The sequence below is a fragment of the Pelodiscus sinensis genome, chromosome 6 (genome assembly GCF_049634645.1).
Source record: "Pelodiscus sinensis isolate JC-2024 chromosome 6, ASM4963464v1, whole genome shotgun sequence".
NCBI classification, from domain to species: Eukaryota; Metazoa; Chordata; order Testudines; family Trionychidae; genus Pelodiscus; species Pelodiscus sinensis.
Window position 1 is genome coordinate 38,751,217 of NC_134716.1, and position 23,251 is coordinate 38,774,467.

General features: G+C 41.3%; 1 long non-coding RNA gene across 3 annotated transcripts in view; it reads right to left on the reverse strand.

Moving 5' to 3' along the window:
- Positions 1 to 1,810: 1,810 nt before the first annotated feature.
- Positions 1,811 to 23,251, reverse strand: part of LOC142829848 (uncharacterized) — an 85,509-nt gene continuing 64,068 nt past the window's right edge. For 2 of the 3 annotated variants that reach the window (XR_012904707.1, XR_012904706.1), the window contains one exon: positions 13,764 to 16,199. This is a non-coding gene — a long non-coding RNA (uncharacterized LOC142829848). Of the gene's footprint in view, positions 2,385 to 13,763; positions 16,200 to 23,251 lie in introns of those variants that run through there. The other variant, XR_012904709.1, reaches the window with a different exon arrangement.

The following is a 23,251-nucleotide window of genomic DNA, read 5'->3' on the forward strand; positions in this document are numbered from 1 at the left end:
ATGAGGTTTACTGCCGTCGAAAGAAAAGCCGCGTTCTTTCGATTTAATTTCGAAAGAACGCGGCTGCAGTCTAGACGCAGGTGAAGTTTTTTCGGAAAAAGGCTACTTTTCCCGAAAAAACCCCTGAGTCTGGACACAGCCTAGGATTGGACTTCCACTTCTTAAAAGATACCTTTTTGTCCCTCACTGCTTCTTTTACATGGTGGTTAAGCCACGGTGACTCTTTTTTAGGTCTCATGCTATGTTTTTTTAATTTGGGGTATACATTTAAGTTGGGCCTCTATTATGGTGTCTTTAAAAAGTTTCCATGCAGCTTTCAGGGATTTGGCTCTAGCCACTGTGCCTTTTAATTTCTGTTTAACTAACCTCCTCATTTTTATGTAATTCCCCTTTTTGAAATTAAATGCCAGGGTGCTGGACTGCTGAGGTGTTCTTCCCACCACAGGAATGTTGAATATTATTATATTATGGTCACTATTCCCAAGCCGTCTTGTAACGGTTATATCCTGGATCTGATCCTGCGCTCCACTCAGGGCTAAATCGAGAATTGCCTCTCCCCTTGTGGGTTCCTGTACTAGCTGCTCCAAGAAGCAGTCATTTAAGCCACTGAGAAATTTTACCTCCACTTCTCTTCCTGAGGTGACATGTATCCAGTCAATATGGGGGTAATTAAAATCCCCCGTTATTATTATAGAGTTCTTTATTTTGGTAGCCTCTCTAATCTCCCTTAGCATTTCAATATCAGTATCGCTGTCCTGGTCAGGTGGTCGGTAATATATCCCTACCACTAATTTCTTATTATTGGAGCATGGAATTACTATCCATAGCAATTCTATTGAACGTGGATTTTGACCTTCCACATATATACAAGATTAAAGGTGGCCACGCATGCTGTGATGACCACTAGCTGTTGAGATCCTGGCCGGCATCCTCTAAAAGTAGTGTTCACAGATGACATCATTCCTGCAAGTCAGTGTGGATTCATGCCAGTCGAGACATTACTGACTGATATTCACAACCAGGTAGATCCCCGAAAAATGTAGAGAGCAACATCAGGATCTCTACTTAATTTTCATTGACCTGACCAAGGTGTGCGGAATTGTCACAGAAAGGGGCTTTCAAAGGTAGTTGGGCAAATGGGCTGCCTTGAAAAATCTATCAATATAGTTTGTTCCTTTCAGGATAGTATGCAGAGTCATGTCCTTAACATGAGAGAAACTTCAGCACCTTTTGATCCATCAATTAGTATTAAGCAAGGATGTGTCCTTGTTCCTCTCTTGTTCAGCATCTACTTTTTGATGACGCTGTTAGTTGCTTTCAAGGATTGCATGTTGACCATACCTATTCACTTCTCAGCTGACTGCATTTTCAATCTCTGAAGACTTCAGGCTCACACCAAAGTATTCACTACAACTATTCATGACCACCTGTTGGCTGATGACTGTACATTGTTAGTTCGTTCAGTTGAGGATGCACAGGAGCTTGAAATCACGCAGCATATTTCCCAGTGACCTGGAAATCATAGCTCAGGACAGACTGTTCTGACAGCAAACTACTGGGCAGGTTGAGAGCCAACATACCCAGACATTGCAAGAAAAGTGTAGGATCTGAATAGCGTAGGAACTGAAAAACGTGTGCATCACCCCAGATGGCAGATTTTTATGTGACAACTGTAATCAGATTTGTTGATCGGGGATTGGCTTAAAATGTAACATTAACCCTTACATGATAGCACTAAGAGTCTGGCAACACATATTGTAGGAGCTGCAATATATGTACACTAAGGGCTCCAATCTTAATTTTTGGTCAGACAATTTAATATCTTTATTATTTGCACAGCTTTCTTCTACACCTTCTGAATACCTTATAATGAAATAATCTACCATGCAACCATTCAAACAACACATAAATCTATTGCAATTCACAGAACTTCACTGTAGCAAATTGTAGACAGGGTGCAAGGAAGAAAACGAAATGTTTTAACTTTTAGGATATCTTTGGGTATTAAAAGTACACTTAGGAAGTAAAATATTCAGAAATTATTTAGAATATACATACAGTATTATAATGCTGAGGGGTATTATGTATGGCCTGTTGAGATCAGTAATGTTCTTTAACTCACCCTGCTACTGCTGATGTAGAGCCATGAAAGACCAAAGTCACAGTTTCAATATTGGTGTTTATATGCAGCTAGTCACAGGGATATTTGTATCCCAGAGGCATGACAAACGTTAACTTGAGCACTTTGTTACAAGGCAAAGCTAAAATGGGAAGTATAGCATCAAATTGGGCCTTTGAGGGAAGTTGTTCTTCTGGCCCCGTTTTGGAACACCAGCCTCACAACTCTCAGAGGTGTAAGAGTCAATGGGGCAGGTGAGATGAGCCTAGAAACAAAAACAGAGGGACAGTTGAAAGTGGAGAACAGGACTGGGCTAATCAACAATTAAGCGACTTTCCCATTTTTATGGATGTAATTGGGATTGGTCCTGCTTTTAGAAGAGGGTTGGACTCAATGACCCCCTAAGGTATCTTCAAACCCTATGATTATTTTTATTTATTTTATAAACTGTTGGACAGTTTATGTCTAAACAAAAGAGGTGTCAGGGTAAATCAAAGACTGAAAGAACCCTGTACAGAAAAAATACTTGTCCCAAGTTAAGGAGCAATGGGAGTTATTGTGCATGACTGTTTCAATCTTACATTGGTCAGCTTTAAAAGCATTTCCATGCCTGGATATTCCTCCCAATTCTTCCTTTCATTAAATTAGTACAATTAGACAGACTTGTCTCTGGCTACTTCAGGCTACATCTGACATAGAACACATCCTAGCAAGGGCATTTTGCCCAGGTGGCTCCTTTAAGCCATACTGTGAGCCAAGAATGTTACTCATTCCCACTATCACTCAGGCTGAACAGTTTGGCCCTGCAGCTCTGCCCTCCCTGGAACAATGCATGGCCACAGGAACTTTCTATGCCAATTTTTAAATGAGGCTATTTCTCCTCTCCCTCAACTCCCAGCCTTTCCTCATTAGTTATGGTCCTCTGATCACACAGCTTATTTTTTTAAGTTTAAATCTTGATTTAAAAATCTAATTAGATTTTTCTTGTCTCAGACTAGTTTGTATCCCTTTTACAAAATTGAGTGCTCTTTTCTGGTACCGATTCCTGATGTACTATATTTGCCAGCTACATTATTAAAAGTAAATACTGCAGCCCTCCAGCATTTTGGTATGAAGTAATGGAGCAGGACTTTATCCCCACTTCTAACCTCTCTTTTGCACTTGATTTGGGTGGGGTTTGACTTTGATCTTTTAATTCTTTTCTTTAAAGGGCAGCAGTAGAGTGTGGAAGAAGGGAATGATGTATCGCTTGCTGTATCAGCTGGGCTTGCTGCAACCAGCTGGGCTTAAAAAAAACAGTCTTTGGTGAGCTTAGATATAAAAAGAAAACTTACAAGAAGTGGAAACTTGGACAGATGACTAGAGAGGAGTATAAAAATATTGCTTGAGCATGCAGAGCTGTGATCAGGAAGGCCAAAGCATGATTAGAGCTGCAACTAGCAAGGGACATGAAGGACAATAAGAAGGATTTCCCCAGGTATATTAGCAACAATGGTAAGCCAGGGAAAGTGTAGGACCTTTACGGAATGGAGAAGACAACTTAGTAACACTTTATATAGAAAAAGCTGAAGTACTCAATATTCCTTTTGTCTCAGTCTTCACAGACAAGGTGAGCTCCCAGATTGATACATTGGGCAGCACAGTACGGGAAGGAGGTGAGCAGTCTTCAATGGTGAAAGAACAGGTTAAGGACTATTTAGAAAAGCTGGGCATGCACAGATCCATCAAGCTGGATCCAATTCCTCCAAGGCTACTGAGCTGGCTGATGTGATTGCAAAGCCATTAGACATTATCTTTGAAAATTTGTGGTGATTGGAAGAGGCCCTAGATGACTAGAAAAAGGCAAAGTAGTGTTCATCTTTAAACAAGCGAAGGAGAAACAGGGGAACTACAGACCTGTTAGCTTCACCTCAGACCCTAGAAAAATCATGGAGCAGTTCTTCAAAGAATCAATTTTGAAACATTTGGATAAGAGGAAGGTGATCAAGAACAGTCAACATGGATTCACCAAGGGCAAGACAAGCCTGACCAACCTGTTTATCTTCTGTAATGATGCAACTGGTTCTGTGGATATGGGGAAAGCAATGGACGTGATGTATCATGACTTTAGCAAAGCTTTTGATATAGTCTCTCACAGTATTCTTGCCAGCAAGTTAAAGAAATATGACTTGAAGAAATGGACTATAAGGTGAAAAGAAAATTGACTAGATTGTCAGGTTAAATGGGTAGTGATTTATGACTCGATATCTAGTTGGCAGCCAGAATCAAGCGGCCCACCCCGGGGTTGGTTCTGGGTTCAGTTTTGTTCAACATCTTCATTAATTATATGGTTGATGGAACAGATTGTACCCTTAGTAAGTTCATGTATGACACTAAACTGAGAGGGAGAGGTAGATATCCCGGAGGGTAGGGATACAGTCTAGAGTGTTCTAGACAAATTGGAAGATTGGGTGAAAAGAAATCTAATGAGGTTCAACAAGGACAAGTACAAAGTCCACCTAGAATGAAATAATCCCAAGCACTGCTATGGGCTGTGGACCTACTAGTTAAGCAGAAGTTCTGAAGACAAGGACTTGAGGATTACAGAGGATGAGAAGCTGGATATGAATTAACAGTGTCCCCTTGTTGCCAGGAAGTCTACTGGCATATTGGACTGCATTTAGTAGGAACATTGCCAGCAGATAAAGATAAATTATTATTTTCATCTGTTTAGCACTAGTGAGGCTACATATAGAGTATTGATTCAGTCCTCCCCCACCCCCACTACAGAAAACTGGATTTATTTAGTCTGCAGAAGAGTGTGGTGATGGAGTGAATTTGACAGCAGCCTTCAGCTACCTGAAAGGAGGTTCCAAAGTGGGTGGAGATAGCCAGCTGACAGAACAAGAAGTAATGGCATCAACTGAAGTGGAGGAGGTATAGGTAGGATATTAGGAAAAACTATTTCACTAGGAGAATGGTGAAGCACTGGAATGGGTTACATAGGGAGGTGATGGAATCCCCATCCTTAGAGGTTGTTAAGGCCAGGCTGGAATGATTTAGTTCGGGTTAGTCCTGCTTTGAACAGGGGATTGGACCTCCTGAGGTCTCTTTCAATCCTAATCTTCTATGATTGTATCATTATCATTTATATATATCATTTATATAACACTATGTAACAGATTAAAGGCATGCTCTGTGCCCTGATAAATTTACAATCCTATGGCTCATTTCTGCCTCCATTACTCACATTGAGCAGATATACCATACTCTAAGAGAAGTCTAGTTTTGCCTGAAATAGGACTTGTGAAGAATGAATCCTGCTTTTCATTTGAATAACTTCATAGAAAACGCATCTCTCTCCAAGGGATGATGCTTGATCAATGAACTGTCAACTACCTCCATCTAAATCCTCACAACCTCATTTTTTCCTCCTCTTCCCCTTTCTTTGAGTTGGGTTCCCCCAACACTAACATGCCAGAAATGCCATTTTTTACAGAATCGTAGAATACTTGAACTGGAAGGGACCTCAAGAGATCATCAAATCGAGCTCCACGTTCTCATGACAGGACCAAGCACCATGTACATCATCTCTGATAGACACCTATCTAACCTGCTCTTAAATATCTCCAATGATGGAGATATAATTACCTCCTTAGGCAATTTAGTCCAGTGTTTAACCATCCTGACAGTTAGGAAGCTTTTCCTAATGTCCAACCTAAACTTCCCTTGCTGCAATTTAAGCCCATCGCTTCTTGTCCTTTCATCAGAGGTCAAGGAGAACAATTTTTCTCTCTCCTTATTGTAATACCCTTTAGGCACTTGAAAACTATCATCTCCCTTCTCAGTCTTCCCTTTTCCAAACTAAACAAACTCAATTCTTTCAGTCTTCCCTCATAGGTCATGTTTTCTAGACCAGTGGCGCACAACCTTTTTTCAACCGCGACCCCCACTGCTGGGCCCGGCCACTGGTGGCCACACAGCTCTTGGATTTGGGCAGCCAGGGGCTGGGCCTGGCCATTGGCGGCCATGCAGCGTGGCACAATGACTCCCAAGGAAAATATCCGCAACCCTCTTTGGGGTCGCAACTGACAGGTTGCACACCACTGTTCTAGACCTTTAATTATTTTTGTTGCTCTTCTCAGGACCCTCTCCAATTTCTCCACATCTTTCTTGAAATGTGGTGTCCCGAACTAGACACAATACTCCAGTTGAGGCCTAATCAGTGCAGAGTAGAGCGGAAGGATGACTTCTCGTGTCTTGCTCACAACACTCCTGTTAATGTTAATCATGTTTGCATTTTTTGTGACAGTGTCACACTTTTGACTCATATTCAGCTTGTGGTCCACTATGACCCCTTGAGCTCTTTTTGCATTACTCCTTCCTAGATAGTCACTTCCCATTCTGTATATGTGAAATTGATTGTTCCTTCCTAAGCGGAGTACTTTGCATTTATCCTTATTAAACTTCATCCTGTTTATCTCAAACCATTTTTCCAGTTTGTCCAGATCATTTTACTTATGTGGATTCTTGAATCACAGCATCTTCTGTTTATCTTCCAGCAGCCCGGGGCCCAGCCATTCTGAACCAAAACTGCCTCACATAGGCTGCTCTTGCTGCAAAGGGTGCTATTTGCAGCATATTTACTTAGTCTTCAGGCCTATACTCCAGTATCCCAATAGTGATGTAGCTGTGTAATGGAAGATTGAAAGCAAGGGGAAGTGTTTCTTCCCCATCATCCACAAAGCAGATGAAGTGGCAATTGCTAGTAGGTGGCCTACAGCATTCCTCAGCTCAGGAACTTCCACCTAATGAGGCTCATACTCTCAGGTCCTCTAACATTATAGGACTGTCGGTGTGTACTTTTATGTCAGTGATCTCTCCTGTATATTGTTTGGATTCTCTCTGGGATCAACAGGACATGAACTGATTGCTTCTTAAAAAATAGCACTGCCATAAACTGGGAAATGTTTCCACAAATCCTCTTACTTCCCAGTTCTCCAACTTTATATTTGTTATAGGCAAGACCTGTCTGTAAACTATATTAGTCTTCATATGCATACACTTTACCCCAATTTATCAATTAAATAAACTCTGGGGATTGCTAATAGGAAAGAAAAGCTTTAGTCACTTCAAATCTAGCCCAACAAAAGTACTTAGCAATTTATCAACTTTTTGCTCGCCCATTAGAAATGAGTTAGTAATATCAGTCTGGTTCCTAATTTCCATGTCAGAAGCCATACTAAATGGCATTCTCACAGAAAGGTAAAAAAAATCCTGGAAGGATTTGGAAATTGAACTATTTTCTCTACATAATTATCATCTCCCCAGAACATGGATCAAACATATAGCTGCGGAAATCTGGAGAAGTTTGCACGACCAAAGTCAGTGTTGTTCTTTGTGTATATAGAACACTTCACTCTCCATTGTGGAAAAACAGTCATATTCCACAAGAATCAAAGTCCTAAAGTATCTCTGCTTATTTAGGTGGTACCCCAGAACTTCTAAGCCAGGTTCTGAAATGTGTTATACAGGATAACCATTTGTGGGAAGAAAATGGATGCCTGTCAGTTTCACCTCTAATTTATTTGCTGGGTTTTGAACAGAAGAAAAGGCCTATACAAATGTTGAAATTTCATGTCAGAGAAAGTAAAAAATAATCTTGTTTCACCCATTCCTTGTTATGAAGAAGTGGGCTGTGCCCACGAACGCTCATGATACCATCAACATATTTTGTTAGTCTTTAAAGTGCTACCAGACTATTTGTTGTTTTTTAACGTTTTTCCTATTACAGACTAACTTGGCTACCCCTCTGAAGCTTTTGTAATGGTAAGTCATTCTTGTTGAGTACATTTTTGGCAATAAAGCTTCATTTTTAAATTTAAAAAGTTTTCAAGGCAAAAGTTGTTAGTTCTGCATTGTTAGCCACTGGTTCTTTTTATCTTTATCTTTTTTTTTTTAACACAGACTCTAGTACAAAAACAACCTCCTTCAGGCATGAATAGATGTTCCTTGGTTGATCTCAAGAGTGACATCTCACAGTCTTAAAACATACTGCCTCAGGACTCTATTTTAAAGTGGCACAATACCAGTCTAACACTGACTTTTTTAATGTTGTTTCTACTTCATGTACTGTAAAGCCTTTTGGACTCTGCATAGAAGGTGCTTGTGAAATAACTCTTTTGTTCCAAAACCTGCAGATTCACAGAGTTAGTCACTAGCACACTGAAATTTCCAGCCATCTATCAGCTAGATCACAGCTGTAACTTTATAGTCAGTACAAAAAAGAAGCCTTGTCTCACTGCTTTGTGTCGCTACAGACATAGCCAAAGTATTTTTCAATTATGTGTCTTGGGACCCTGAAAGAAATCCAGTATCCAAACCTCAGCTGAAGTATTCACAGGTCTGCTGAAAGTTCTAATTTACAGGAACAAAGTAAAATTCTATTCATATGTCTGAAAAGATACTGAAGCTACATCTGTGTTGGAACAAAGTGCTCACATGTCATTGGAGTCTTCTAAGCTATCCTTAAATTGACTTACATACTTTCTGAGTTTCTAATGGTGCATTCTAAAAGTTGGCATGGATTTGCATGGTATTCAGGTGGCTTACTTTTCAAGAAAATATGGATTCCCCAATATTTGCAAATATAAATATCCTCTGAATTTGAAACCCAATACCGGCACCAAATTCCTCTTCAGTTCTTTGTACATGAATATCTTTACTTTCAGATTCCCAAATTGAAAACTGTGAATGTGTTTGTGGGTCTGGAGGGGTGACTGCAATCCACACTCTAACTCCTTCATTGGGATGCTAAAATGCACATAGTCGCCTAACCATATAACTACTGGAAATTTCAGTGGTTACACAGTTACGCGCAGGGTGGCAGCCAGCTTCCTGGGTTGACAGTGTGTGCCTGTCACCTTTCGCTGCTGCCTTTGATATAAAGGAAGTGGCAGGCGCCTCCCTGGGAGCCAGACTGGAAGGCGCATGTAGCCTTTTGGATAAGCAAGAAGCTCATGCTTATCAGTTAGCCATTTAAACAGCTGCACTCTTACATTCTACTCCTTGAGGAGTGGCTAGGTGTAAAGTTAGCCACTGTAGTTCTTTGAACAAAACCAGAAGTCCTATTTCACCTAATACAAATATCTGACTGGACTATGAGAATGGCTTTCTATACCACATAATCCCACACATACTAAATGAAGACTCACATCTGCCTGTGTTCTGCTTAAGGTACCTGGTTCTTGTTCCCAAACACAAATTGGGCCTTCTAATACTTGAAATCGTGGAACCAGCTCTGCAGCAATTTATCGATGAAACTGACAATGCACCAGGAATAAAGGAAAATTATTCATATTCAATAAGAACCAAGGAATATTATAAGGACTCCGGGGGAGGATCAGCTGGGAGGAAGGAATGAAAAAGTTTATATGGAACAGAATGAAAAGTTCAGCTATGAGAAGAGCGGGGAGCAGACCATGATAATTGCAAGAGGTTAGGCAGGAAGTTTACAGTGAATGGCACAGAGATTGAATGATTTGAGGTTGGAAGCTGAAGAGAAGGAGTATCATGAAGATAGTTGGAGCTGGAACAAAGGTTTTGGCTTCCAGATATTTTCAGAATAATAGGACCCCAAAATACAAATATCTTTTCCTGTAAGAAATATAAGATTACAAGAGGTAGAATATCTATGAATTGCTTGTTAGATCAGTGATATCGAAGCAATATCCAGCTTGCTCAATTGCAACAATAATCAATTTCAACAAATAGCTATGATTCAGCAAATTTAATATTTGATATGCCCATTCAAGTTTGTATAAATATACCTGTAAATATAAACCTTCCAGGGCAAAGAACCCTGCACTCAAGAACTTCAAGGGTTTGGAATGGAAATTCAATTTAATTAAAAAAGTTACCTTGTGAAATATATAAAACTGCTCCAATACAGTGCATACCATACACTGCCTACTATACTATGAAGAAAATAACATTTGATTCAGCCAGCACTAGCAATTGATAATATCTTGTCAAAATAAGATGTTAAACCTAATATTTGGTTCATACTTTTATTTTCATATTAACCATTACGACTGGTGTTTCCGTAAATATACAAACATAGGTGGATCCCTGCTGTAAATTAGATCATTATAATTTCAAATATTGACTAGAGATCCCAATTTGTGTTTGTGAACCAGAACTGGACGCTTTAACAAAACATACTGAATGAATACTTACATCTGTGTATGTGTGGGGTTATGTGGTATAGAAAGCCACTCTCATAGTCCAGTCAGATATTTATATAAGGAGAAATAATACCAGTAATAGGCAGCCTTCAGTCTTGAGAGAACATGAACATGCATTCCTGAAGTGTAAAGAATTTACTCATTTGGTTTTATAGCAGCCATTGCTGTGGCTGAACATACCCACTCTAGAGAAAGAATCTCTGCTGCATCTGACACAGGTAAAGATTTGGCGGGGAAATTGACCATCTGAGCTCTGCTTTTTGCAAGCTCTTTTCTCCTCTTCTTGGCTGGGCTGCTTCCTCTCATAACTCCAAAAATCTTTGTTTAACTCTTGTTTCCAAAGACTGTGGGCCTGAGTGTGATCTTTCCAATTAGCCACATCCTTGTCTATTTCTTTAAGGTCTCACTTACATATACTCTTGAAACTCAATTTTGGGCATCCTTTGGATCTTTTCCCAGATGACAATTCACTGTAGAGGAGGTTCTTTGAGATGCACCCATCATTCATTTGGCACCCATGCCTAAATCAATAAAGACATCTCTGTTTAAGGAGTGTTTGTATGCTAGGTATAACTGTTCACTTGATCACCTCAGTGTTGCTGGTTCTGTGCCTCCAGGAGATTCCAAAGATTGGGTGAAGGCAACATACATGAAAGTTGTTGAGCATTTTTTCTTGAGAAAGTATAAGGTCCAAGCCTCACTCCCATATAAAAACTTCAGGGGGTAGCTGAGTTAGTCTGTACAGGATAAACTTACAAAACAACAAATGGTCTGACAGCACTTTATAGACTAACAAACTATATATATGGTATCATGACCCGTGAAAGCTCATGACACCATCTATATGTTTTGTTAGTCTAAAAAGTACTACCAAACCATTTGTCGTTTTTTAAGTTTATCCCATATAAAAGTATGTTGATAACACATACACAATACACAGGTCTTGTGTTTTGTCAGGTTGTTGTTCTGTCATACTCTCTTGCTCAGTCTACATATTGTTGCCAGCCTGGAAAAAACAGACCCAAGTAAACTATTTGCAATGCATAACAAAGTTATTGAAACTACTAACTAATGAACAAAGTTATATATTCTTAATATATTTATTAAGAGGGCATTCTTTACATTGATAAGCCTGCAGATATTTCTCTCATGTCACTCCCACAGAACAGCCCAATGCAGAAAGGCCCACACAAAGCATTCTGCACCACATAAACACAGTGTAAGAGCTTAAATGGGACTTGAGTGGAGCTAACTAGTGTGGAGAACCTTGAACTGGTCCAGTACAGTGGGGTGAATTTCATGCACCATCCTTTCATAAAATGGAAGAGCTTGGTGAAAACTGAGCAGCACTGCTAACATCTGCAGTAAATTGACACGCAGTGCAAGGATCTCCAAAGACAGAAGAATTTAGCTCATGGGCAATCATTTTTATTAACTCCCATAGCATTCTTTTCCAGACTGAACTGTTCCTTAACAGATTATTTTATTCACAACGTTGCCTTAGCCGGACACTTAAAACCACTTAGTTGTCCTTCATTTAATTCTTTTACATGTGCAACAAACCCAGACTGATTTCTTTTCTCAAGTATATACAAATGCTTCTTTCACTCTTCAGTGCGATAGGGAAAGAGCAAAGTGACAATCCAGACAGATCACTGATAATTACTTATACAACCCTACTATTTGTTATTTTTTGTGTTGCTGGGATAGAAAAAATGGGTGTGCAAATTCCTGAAATTAGAGGCAGTCATGGAATCACCAACCTATCAGATAAATTAATACAAGGAAACAAAGCTTTTACTCTCCATGTTCCCCCTTTTAGTTAAGCTAATATTTACAGATTTCTGCTGGTCAAACCCATGCTTTATCATTTATATGTCTGTGAAGTCAACGTGTTTTTTGAAATCTCTAAAGATGTCTTTTGTGGTCAAGACTGAGACACCTGGCTGTGGGTATGCAACTGCGAAAACTAGACACATTAGATTAAGCAGGGAATATCAAGATGTTACATCATTGGAAGAAGTGTTACCAGCAATACATTTTACCATTGGGAATGAATCTCTTAGCGCACCTTAATCATAGCAATGGACCTCATTGTATAGAGCCAGGTCTCATTGGCAGGAAGATAAACCAGTATAAGGAATAAGGACTGTTTCTTTTGAAAATTTCCCTCCTTTCCCAATGATAGGGAAATTAATGATAAACCTTCTGGCACAGGGATTCTTTCTGTGTTTGTATTGATCCTAGACAATGAAACCCAAATCCTGACAGGGACCTCTGGATGCTTTGTAAAAGAAATTGTCAATACTAGTTGCTTCTTAAAGTCAATGGGTCTAAATCTGCAAACCATTATTTTAGTGGAATTCTTGTGTGTGCAGGTATTATCTAGGATTGTTAATACGTATCTATGAACACGGTTAATTGATAAGCCTGCACTTATCGGCTAACCCTGGAGGTGACACTCACCCACTCCTGCTGCTTTTGTGTCAGAGGTAGCGGGGGGGGGGGAAAGGAGGAGGGAGCCATCTGCCCTTCCCCCTGCTACCTCCTACAGCACGGGAGAAGGGGTAAGCAGGCACAAGCCAATACATGCAGGAAGCCAGCTTTCAAACTGGCTTCCCACGCAGATCAGCTCTCATGGAACCACCTGCTCTCTGCATTGCTGCCTCTGTATCAGGGGAAAGGTGGGAGCTGGTTTAAGAGCCGGCTTCCTGCCAGTGCTGGCTCCTGCATGCCGCCCTGTGTGTAAACATGTAACCGCTAAAAAATTCAGCAGGGTTGAATAATGTATGTAAAAATAAATGTATTTTAACATCCCTAGTACTATCTGAATAAGGGTTAATGAATTAGTCCTCTTTGAATTTCACAGAGATGTGCAAAATCAGGAAGTAAAATAGAGTCTAAAGTTGTCAGATAAATTATTTGCCCAGTATTAGTGATGATCACATGGAGCAGTGTTTGTAATCCTCTCTGCTCCATCCAGCCCTGATCCAATAAAGTTCTTAAATACATGCTTAACTCTGAGAATATGAGATGTCCCATTGAGGTCAACATTAAATGTTAAAGTTAAGCACATGCTTAAGTGTCTTGCTGGATCAGGGCTTTAGACAATTGCCTTTTGGGAACTTTCTTGACTGTCGTGGTATCACCATTAGCTTTTCCTATAAATAGCGTAGCTGACTTGTTTGAAACACGAAAGCAACAATTTTATTGTCATAAAAATAACTGAAGAGAGAATTCCCGCAAAGGAATTCTGCGATGGCTGCAAGAAGAGCTGATAGGATGAAACTCTTCTACAGATAGTTACTCTCTTGCAGTAATCACACAAAAAACTGAAGTATAAACTACTGAGAATTTTATCAATTGATTTTTATCTTAAGTTTTCAGGCAACAAAATATAAACTGTAGCACAATAAAAAACTCCAAAACACAACAAAAAAATCTCTCCCTGTTTTAACATATTAACATAAAAAGTCACACATCTGGAATGTAGCTTTCAACTGCAGTCGTAATAAAAAAAAGATAGTATTAACAGCAATTGGGGGTCTACTCAATAAATATTGTAAAATATTTGCTTATTTGGGGAGACATGCAGGGTTTTTTGGGGTGGGGGGAGGAGAGGTTACATAGTTTTGCAATCAATTCTCTTCTCATAACACTAGCCTGAAATGTGTGGTAAGGAAATTAATACAACAGAATTGTCAAGCTTTTATTTTTAAACACTATCTGATTTAAACACAGTGTATATGGTAAGTTTTTTATTATTTCATGCCAATCAAAAGATCTGGATGGAGGCTCTTGACCCAATCTTTCCAAATTTTTCTCTTGAATAGTCTCATAAAATATATTTGGCTTGCTTGCTTGCTTTGACTTAACTGCCAATGCAGTGATAGTGATTCAAATCAAACTCTTCTTAAATTACTGCACAAAATATCACAGAGGGGTTACTGAAATGGCACTGATATTCAGTAGTCTGCACTGGCTTCATTGCATGAGGACCTTTCATAGGTGCTGGTGGTGCAGCAGCACTCCCTGCCTTGAACTGGCTTCCATCAGATACAAGCCATATAGTTTGGTTTAATAGCTTTCAGCACTCCCACTATACAAACTGTTGCAGCACCCCTGGATTTTAAACTAGTTTTTAAACTGGTATTAGATAAGAATGCAAAATAAAAAACACAACAGCATCCTCTAAATGTTACAGATTGATACAGGGTGCTAAATATTACATGAATTCACAAAGTTGGACTTCTTTTTATCTGAACTGGTGCATACAATATGTAATGAGTCAAAGTTCATAAACTCTTTAAAAGTTTTCAGTGTTACTATGGCTTTAAGAAGGTTAAATCATAAGTCACTCTGCCTAGTATTTTTCTTTAAGTCTTGCAAAGAAAGCATCTGGTAAGTCACTTGAATAGGCAGTGGTTGTACAAATAAAAAGACGCAAATTCACTGTGGACCAGTAAGGTAAACAAATTCCATAGTTAACTTTCTACCAAGGATTCCCTATCACAATTCCCCAGAAGTTCAGCTAAAGGGAGTGTTTAGCTGAATCTTGCTAGCTGATCTCACCAATAATTAGGGTGTGTAGGGAGCAAGGTGGTTTCTCAGATAGCCATGGCCTATGCTTTTCTGATAAAAACTAACAATTTGAATTGCTCCTGGAAATAATGATGATGCCAGGGCAGACTTTGGAAATAGGCATTATGTTGCTTAAGGCTGACACCACTAAGTAAACATGCAGCCATGTGCTGTTCAAGGTTAATGGCCTGCCCATCTTCAGATCAACCCCATGTAGTGCACATTTTAATAATCAAGATGGTAGGTCACTTAGGCCATTGGCCTGTATGGTGCTGTCCATTTCTGAAACAGATGTTTCCAACCATTTAGCTAAACACAGATGGAAAGCAATCGTTTGGGCCATTGAGGCCCACCACCTGCAAGTCTTCTGGAAAAAGGATGTGCAAGTGCTCTGAATAACTGGGACTGCCGTGGGAACGGCGCATTAGAAGCCGGGGGCAGGGAAGGATCAGGGTAGTGGCCCTCGAACTGGAGGGGACCCCAAGGCCCCTAGCAGGCCACCCAGTTACACGGACCATCAATCTTTTTCATATATTCTCCATCATTTGTTAGAGTTCAGATTTTTATAGTCTCCATTGCCTCTGAAAAGGGGAGAAAGGAGGCATAAAACAGACAGCTGACACAGTATGCAGGAGGATCATTGAGAAATGATGCATGTATCTTTTAGCTTTGTGGCAACCATGATGCAAAAATTCTTGCTTGAAAAGTGAAGTGAAATATAAGAACAGTGAAGTACCAGAGAGGGCAATGTCAGCCAGTGGAGTGCAATAAGTTGTCATTTGCTTTTCCAAAGTACATGGGAGCTATTGCACTTTGGCAGCTATTTTCTTTTTTTCCTTCTGGAGTTTCAAGCCTGTCTTGTATGCTGAACTAGGTTTGATCTGTTTAAAACATTGTGCTGTATTTAACTTCCTTCAAAAGCACAGACCCTTAAAAAAAAAAAAAGACCCACAACACAGTGAAATTATGTTGGGGGTGGGAGAAAGGCAGTAATTTTGCCCGGATAATGTTGTCATACTTTGTAAAGCCTTTAATGCTGGAATTTATTTATTAATGATGCATGGGTTATTACCCACCATCTGTCTTGTGTTAGCAGTGGGCTGTTTCAGATTATGGTAATGTGTTTCTGATTTGAGTTGTGTTGAAAGCCAGAACAAGGCATCGCATGTGCAGTCCTCTTTGAGGCCTGCTGTTTTCAATTCCTCTTCACAGAATGGGCTTTTATTTGATTTGTTATGGGGATTTTTTCTTCTGTTGCCAAAACAGCTGCAAGCCTGGAAGGGAAGGAGACACAGGGCCACATCAAACTTGTTAGCTCGTAAAAGAAACAGAATGTTCCAGGAACAAAAAGGGGGAGAGAGAAAGAGAATGAACGGAGGGAGTTCTGGAAGCCAGGAGGGACGGAAAGAAAAAGAGGGCAAGTGAAAAGATTTAAAAGCTTAAATGGGGTATTTGCTTTGCTTTCATACCAATGGCACATCAAAAAAGTGTTCTGCAATTACAAGTGGCATATAACAGATTGTTATGTTTTTTAATGTACTAGTCCAGTTAATACAGAAACAAGCTTCTCTTCAGAAAGGCTTTAACAGCCTTTATGCTAGTGCAAACAGTAAATAAAACATTTCCCCAAAATAAGCTGCTGCCAGAAAAGAAAAAAAACAAAACAAAACAAAACCAGGTTTCATCATGTGTCTGATGTTGCATGTAGGCTGCATCATGTATACGGCAAAGAGACAGAGAAGAGGAAGAAGGAAACAGGCAGCTCCCCTGCTGTGAATGTTCATTTTTAGGTCTCAGTCTGTCTCTCTCACTGTCAAGTTGTTGAACTGTGTTTCCAAGACTAAGTAAACAAGTGGAGAGACTGATTCCTTTCCATAACGTCTGGATTCTGGACAGCTTTGCACTCCAGCTGTATCTGTGGTATATTTTTAACCTGAAGAATCTGCTTGGAAAAACTTGTCTGTGCTGCAATATTTATAGTCAGCACTTCTTTTTGTAAAGGTAAGAATGTAAGAAAGAGGTAAGAGTCCCAAATCCTGATATAGGGAATCTTAAGATTATTTTACATTACATACCAAAGCCATCTCCAAAATTGTCTACAGACTATGGCCTGAACTTTCCTCACTCTGTATTACAGGCACAGGTTGCTTAATGACTTTACGTCACTGATGGTCTCAAATCCTTTTAGCCAAATAGTAGGGAAATTTCTGTTGATTAGAAACTAATTTTTTATTTGTATATTACTCTGTGTACCACAGGGTCTCGCTCTATAATGACACCTTATGTCCCGTGTACTGAGACAGTTAGAAAAATCTGATGAGCTCTGGTTAACAATCCCTACATTTGAACATCTAGTGGCAAAGCATTTTCAGCAGAAGGTACTTGATTCTGGAATTCACCTGCCCCACTACACTCACAGAGACCAAATTTTCTAACTTTCAGAGAATATTCAAAAACTCCATCTGTTTCTTTAAAGGGTAAACCTTAGAATGGTACATTTATGACGACAGGATGGTTTTTAGTTTGCATTTGCTATGCTTAAGAAGCAGAATGGTAGAAGAGGGTTTACAAGACTAATTTAAAGGTTTAGAGAGTATCAGCCTGCCTGCCTTGCTTCCCCTTTCTATTAAAATGGTTTAGTGTTAATAAGTGAGCTACAAAAATCCACAACCGTGACAATATACATAAAACAAAAAGAAATCAATGAAACCATCCAAAAATCAAAATCAGTACAGAACAGGGCAAGCTATCCTAGAAACACCTTATCCATGTCTGAGCCACAACACATATGTATACTGATAATTGAACCTATTCTCAGAGTTAGAGAACCAGACTCTCTCAAGGCATGTCTACACAGAGTGGCTACCCTGCATCTTAATAAGCTGCTTATTATTTCAAAATATGTTTCGAAATAACAGGCACACTATTTCAGCATCCCTGTAGCCTTCGTTCCACGAAGGTTAAGGAATGTCTCAGAATAGTGCATTATTTCGAATTTTGGCACTGCGTAGATGCACCAAATTTCAAAATAAGCTATTCCAAAATAGAATTGAAACAAGATACACAATTAGCATAGCGCAAATTGTGCATCTTATTTGAAGATTAGGGTGCTGTGTAGACACACCCTTACAGTCCAAGTAAACATGAAAAAGCTGCCTATAGAAATTTCAGTGCTCTCATGTGTTCTCACATTTTTTCAGTACATATAGGTATGTCTACACATCAAAGTTAATTCAAAATAACAGCCGTTATTTCGAATTAACTTTCCTAGCGTCTACACAGCCAAACCGCTATTTTGAAATTAATTTGAAATAGCGGAGCACTTATTTCAAATTTGGTAAACCTCATTCTATGAGGAATAATGCCGAATTCGAAATAGCTCATTTGAAATAAGCACTGTGTAGCCCCTTATTTCAAAATAGGGGGCCTCCAACCCTTCCCGATTTCCCCTAGTAGCCACTCTGGGCCAAACCAGGAAAACTCCTCTCTTCTCCCCCAGCCCCGGAGCCCTTAAAGGGGTAGACTCTGTCCACACTGCACATGCCAGATCCAGGACTTCCAGCAGTCACTGCCCGAGCTAGTGGCCCCACAATGAGCTGGGCAGCCAGTGCCAGCCAGCTGTCTACCGCCCAGTCACCCAGCTCCCAGGAGCCAGCCAGGGGCCAGAAATGGCGGGCACCTTCCTGGACTAGTGAGGAGATCAAGAACTTCATTGAGGTTTGGGGGAAAGCCTCCAACGTCCATGATCTCCACACTAGATGGAAGAACGTAGCCGTCTACGGCTGGATAGCTGCCACCTTGGCCACAAAAGGACACATGCACACCCAGGAGCAGATTCGCATGAAAATAAAAATTTACAGCAGCCGTATGCCAGGGCCACACGGGGCAGCTCCCCAACAGGGGCAGACACCTGCCCCTATTTTTGTGACCTGGACTGCATCCTGGGAGGTGAGACAGTCCGTGCCACCCCAGGGGGCACCGATCCAGGAGCAGAGGTCCCTGACCAGGGCGTGGAGGAGGAGCCACAGGAGCTGAGACGGAGGGTGCCACGGCGCCAGGACCTCTGAGCCATCCCAGCAGCAGAGTCACCAGGGTCATCCGGGGAGGCCACAACATGTGAGTGCCATCACTGTACCCTTCTTGGGGGGCGGGAAGGAGGTGTGTGGGGGGAAGACCAGGGACCCCGCACGTGGGCTTTGCTTACCACGGATCATGCAGCAACCTGTGCATGTGCAAGCACATGCCATGCCACCCCATGGCAGGTGGCTCTAGCTGGCTGCCACATAGGAGCCTTGGCCTGATAGCCAAGCATGTGTGTGAAGAGACATGACATGCTCCTGACCCCGGGGCAGGACACAGCAGGACACCCTCCCTTCACAAGCCCCCTCTACACAGAAGCAGGGGACATCTCCCCCCCACCTCAGTCGCACTATACACAGAACAGAGGTATGGGTGCCATCTCGGGGCAGCTCCCACTCCCGGGGATAGCCAGACATTCCGAACATGGCCTCTGTGAAAGCACAATGGGTCTGACAGGGCAGGACACGGTCATTCTCACCTCACAAAGGGGGTCTGGGCTTCACGCACTGTGTCTTCAGGGAGAACTGACCACTTCTCTTGTTTCTCCACAGCCACACCAGCTGCGAGTGCAGGGTGCACCACCCCACCCGGGACATGCTCCCACAACCGAGGGCTCCACAAGACCACCCGAACACTGCAGGGGTACCAACAGCAGCACCTGGGGGCCCTGCAAGCCGTGCACCACACCATGGAACACTGGATGCAAGAAGATCGGGAGTTCCGGCGGGAGCTGCTTGCTCAGGGTCGTGCCACCTGCCAACACTTGTAGACCCTGATGCAGAGCGTGCTGCATCCTGCCGCTCCAGCGCCTGCTGCCTCCCCAGCTACTGCTCCTCCTCTCACTCCTTCTCCCCCTCCCGCTTCTCCCTCCACACCTTCCTCAACCTCCACCCCCTCCATCCTTTCCTCCCCATCCCCCTGGGGATGCTGAAGCCCCCACACTCACTGTCCTGGGAGAGAGTTGGCCTGGCGAGACCCCTACCCCTGAATTTCCCCTCCCCCTTCTTCCCCTTGCTTCCAGCTCCCTCCTCCCAGGTTTACCCCTCACCTTTCCCACCCTCTCTCCTCCCCTCTCCTGCCTCATTCCCCCCCCCCCCCAGTTTTGTTAAATAAAGAGAGTTTGTATTTATGAAAAAATGTGTTTATTTGACATCAGGAAGGGGTGGGGTGGGGTGGGGTGGGTTGGGGGGAGGGTGGGTAAGTGGAAGGATGTGAGGGAGGAATGAGGCACAAGCCCCCAGTGGGTCAGACCAGGGAGGCTCTTAGTGTTCCTCAGAGTGGAAGATCTCCGCAGGGCCTCCTGGATACTGACAGCCCCCCGATGGACCTCCCGGATGGTAGCCTGCAGAAAGTGCAGCCAGGCTGGTAGCAACATGTCCACAAGAAGCTCCAGAGTGTCCAGGGGCACTGCTGGCTCCAAGCTGCAGAGTGCTATGGTGTCCCGAGTGAAGGCAACCAAAGCACTCAGACACAAATGCTTTGCTGTCCCTCATCGAGTTAGGCAAGCAAGCAGGGAAACCTGACAACCAGCTGCCCGGGGGGTAGGGGATATCCTTTTAAGCACAGGCCTCAGATAGCTCAGGCAGCAGCCCCACACAGTAAGTCCTGACCTGATGCCCTGCCTGACCTACTTCCAGACAGCCTTAAATGCAAATCAGCATCCACTCAGTGTGTAAGAATGTACAAAATAACAAAATGCTATTTCGAACTGCATTTTGTGTGTAGACACGTTATTTAGAAATATCTTGTTATATAAATAACTATTTTGAATTAAGATATTTTGAAATAACGCTGTAGTGTAGATGTACCCTATGATAAGAAGTGAGAGAGACCTTTTCTCTACATATTCATATACAGGAAAAGGGTTAGTTCCTAAACACTAGCAGAAAAACAAATATCAGATTTCTAGTGACAAACTATAATTAATATCTGTGCGGAATTATTAAAGGAGATTAGAGGGAAAAAATCCTATACTTTAAATTAAATAGCCATGTTGTCTCAGTATTATTCATCTTAATCTTTCACCTGCTATTCATTTTCTTCTAAAGCCATTGTTTGTTTCAACAAAGGGTAAAGCAGCTATTTGAAGTTGTTTACATAGTGCAAATAAGCGCACAAACAGGAGGGAAAATTTATGTTAATTAGATGCAGGCTTGAATGGGATGACAAACTAATGTTGTCTGGGTGCCTGTGAGTGCACCAGGACTTGAATCAAGCCCAAAGTCTATAGAAGACTCTCTTGTACTTTAAGAGATGTTGGATCAAGCCCCAGATATAAACTTGTGGCTTGATTCTGTATCGCCTAAGTCAGTGGGAGTTTTGTTAATTTCAGTGGGAAAAGGATCAGGGTATCCATATTCATTCATTCCCTTGTACTTTACTCTTCAATTGCACATTTTAAAAAACATGTTTTCTAGATATGGTTTTGCTTATCTTTTTCAATCCAATTATAGAGTCTAAAGACTGTTGTCTTTAATTCTGGCTTTAAAATAATAGAATAGAATGTAAATATAAACAGAGCTGGAGCTAGACTTTAAAGTGATATACAAATGATGGCCACCATCTTAGCCACTTCTAGGGGGATCCTCCTCTGCTGAGTGTACAAGTCTCTGCATTTTGAGCTAAAGATCCAGGCTGTTAAGATGAGAGCTGTACCTGACCCATGTTCTCTGTGGATCAATCACATGGGTGGACATGTAACATACATTGACAATTAGATTATATGTATGATTTGTGATGATCCTTTATACAGGAATTTACCTTTATTCCTAGAGCTGAAAGAACTGGAAGGAAAAAATCAAAAGATTTAGATCAAATGAGTGGAAAGACAAGGTTAAATTATAAACTCCCATTAGAATTGGACAACATTTTTGAATTGTTTAAGTGTCAAGTAAAATTTCATCAGAATTTCAAACAAAAAATATTGGGAGAATATTTACCATTTCACCCTACACTACCACCTGGTTTTCCAAGCAGCTCCAATAAAAATGCCTCATTTTGGACAGGCTATAACCTTGCTTCTTTTTTTGGCTCTTGCAATATTTTGAAAGCTCAAGTAACTGCGATAGTGATTTTGCACCTTCAGTTATGTGTAAGGGCATCTGATGCAATTTACATATCTAAGTAATTGTCTAAGTAATTGAAGCAACCACATAACATTAGTTAGAAATTATTTGAACTGTACCAGATCTTGATTCTGGGAGAATACTCACTACCACAAATTATGGCTCCTATTAGTCTAACTTAAACAACTGAAAATTTCCCTTGATGCCAAGTGGGGATGTGCAGTTAATGAAAGATTTATGCAACTTGGGTTATTCTTTGTTGACTATTAGTTGTAGAACAAATAGGAGGTATATATGATTGTTCATGTGAACAATCGCAGTAGCGTTTTTAAGAATTCTGATGAATAAAAATGAGAAGCTTCTGAGGAAGAGGAAAATGGGGCAACATTCCCTTACCTCACCAGACTAGAACCATAATTTAAAAATAGATATAAGTTAGGGATGTGATAGTGTACAGTTAACCAATGAGCTCATTGATTAACCTTCATGGTTACATGCAAGCCACCCTCCTGTACTGCTGCCTCTGTATCTGAGTCAGACGCAGGAGTGGGGAGGAGGTGGAGAAGTGGCTCCATGGGAGCTGGTGCTCATGGGGAGCCAGCTTAAGAGCTGACTTCCTACGTGCACCAGCTCCCCATGTGTGCCAGCTCCCGTGGAGTCACCTCCCCCCGCCCCTCCCCCCGCATGTAAACATGTGACTGCTGAAAATTTCAAAAAAACAAAGACACACACTTTTTAACAGAATAAATTCTTGACATAAACAATGAACCAAATTCTGCTCAGCCTTATGTTCTGTGTAGCTGGCTCTGAAACCAAGCTGAGTAGAAATAGCAGATGTAGTAAGTTAAGGGTCAGTAACATGGAGTCAGCAGGCCTAAATAGAGGCCTGTAACATGAAAGCAGCAACAGGCCTGCAATCTAGTGAGCAAGACTTTGGCTCAGTTAACACAGGAGCCAAGAAAGAGGCCCTACTGATGACTGTGTAATTGTGTATGTTATCGAGCATGTAAGGACACAGGGAGGCACTAGGTACAGATTGTAAGCCAAAGGGGAGTAACAGAACATCTTAATAAGAAATGTCTTAGTACACAGACTCCCTAAAAACTAATGCACATACCGACCTAGGTTCAGTACCGGGTCGAGTTTGACAGCATGAAGGACAGTAAATAAGCCCCACTTCC